We start from the raw sequence: 1,680 nt of genomic DNA, 5'->3' as shown, positions 1-1,680 counted from the left end.
GCAGGCACTGTTTACGGCCCAACTTGTCTGACAGGCCGCCCCAGAAAAAGGCTCCAAACATCATCCCCAGATACACTATGCTACCTGGAGGGAGGGAGGGAGGGAGGGGGAGACAGAGGGGAGGAAAAAGATGTAAATGATCACAACCATCTGGAGTCAAATGTTTGTAAGTGAAACTGCTGAGTGGATTAAAAAAAAGAAGAAAACATTAAACTTTGGAAAGAAGGAGACACAGTTTGCCGTCAGAGAACCAGAACAGAACCAGATCTGACTGACTGCACATTCACAGTCCCAGAACCAGAACCAACACTGATGTCTGAGGCTTCAAAAAACCTGATAATGTATCAGCTGATATTTGTTTTGTCTTTTAACATAAACAGATGATATTTTTGGTCGTCGCCCTTTCCAAAATGATTTAGTGCGAACAAGCAGTTTGCACTAAATCTAAATAAGAGAAACCAGCTGATTGATACGAGGCTGAATGCAAATATGACACAGTCCAGCCGTGGACTACACCTAGACGTAACCTTGTTTTGGGCCACTTGGGAACAGCAGAAATCAGCTGTAAACACAACGCCGAGATATCAGTACCTCTCAAGTTAATATGGTGAACTGTTAAACAAACAGCAGACGTGGAGCTCTCCTTCTTGCTCCGCTTTGGTCTCCACCAGCTCCTGAGGAAAATGCCTGGCTCTTTAATAAACTGCATTTTGTGAGTCCTCCAAACATCTACATTTTTACAGGGTAAAGCTAATGTAGCCACAGCCGCAGCACACACAGGCACGCCGAGCCACAGCAACATTACACCGTATTCAATCATGAACTTTTTTTGCTGTTCTGTTAGATTGCTCTCACAACTGGTGCCACTGCAGATACCAGTGGTCTATTATTGCATTGGTATTGGACACACACACACACAGCTGCACACAAATACACACACCTGCTAACCATCACCTGAAGCATTAAGTGGTGCTTTCCAAGTGCATGAGTAGAGTAACAGCGCTCAGACTGAAATTGGTTCTGTTATTTCCCGGCTATCGACAGAACACTGAGAGGTCACATAAAATGTAAGTCTCTATAAATAGCAGAGTTGGGATCGATTAGTTGAGTTTGGCTTGGAGCGGCTACGAGATGCAAGACCGTGAGGCCAAGGCGCCGCGGATCTACTCGACCGGGAGGCAGAGTTTTCCATTTCCTGCCCATAATTATGGAAGTCGATATGTCTGAGTTTGCATGAACTCAGATGAACTCACGGCGGCAGGATCAGCATCTGATAACACAAACAGTTCGGTGCCGTGTTACACGATAAAAACTGAAGTCTCTCTTCATGTGCTTCAGTGGAGGGTTTATTTTGCTTTGGAGATGTTTGCGTTTGGTATCTAATATCGAAATTCGATGCCTTTAAAGCAAATATCTCACGTGGGATAATCGAGATTTGACTCAGCTTTAATTGTGTCTGAGTGAAACGACTCTGTCTGCTAACTGATATTCCGTAAAGTGACTGTCGGGGGGAAACAGAGCAGCAGTTGACCTCACAGCCCGTCTTTTTTTTTTTTTTACAGTCCAGGCGTTGGTCTCTTGCTGCTGCTTGTGCGCAGGAAGTCGGGGGTCATTTCTCTTCCTGTCCCCCGGGAATATGCGGCATAAAGGAAAAGGGGGTGGTGGAGAAGGCTGAGGTGC

The 1,680-nt window shown here is 45.5% G+C and overlaps 1 protein-coding gene across 1 annotated transcript in view; it reads right to left on the bottom strand.

Annotated features, from left to right (window-relative positions):
* The window catches only part of LOC111666765 (synaptic vesicle glycoprotein 2C-like), a 37,611-nt gene that overhangs the window by 18,852 nt on the left and 17,079 nt on the right, over positions 1-1,680 (bottom strand). The window lies entirely within an intron of this gene.

Source organism: Seriola lalandi, unplaced genomic scaffold (genome assembly GCF_002814215.2).
Source record: "Seriola lalandi dorsalis isolate HSWRI2012SDOR001 ecotype SW California unplaced genomic scaffold, Sedor1 jcf7180002054680, whole genome shotgun sequence".
NCBI classification, from domain to species: domain Eukaryota; kingdom Metazoa; phylum Chordata; class Actinopteri; order Carangiformes; family Carangidae; genus Seriola; species Seriola lalandi.
Note: the sequence above shows the minus strand (reverse complement) of the source record. Positions and strands in the feature narration are given on the sequence as shown.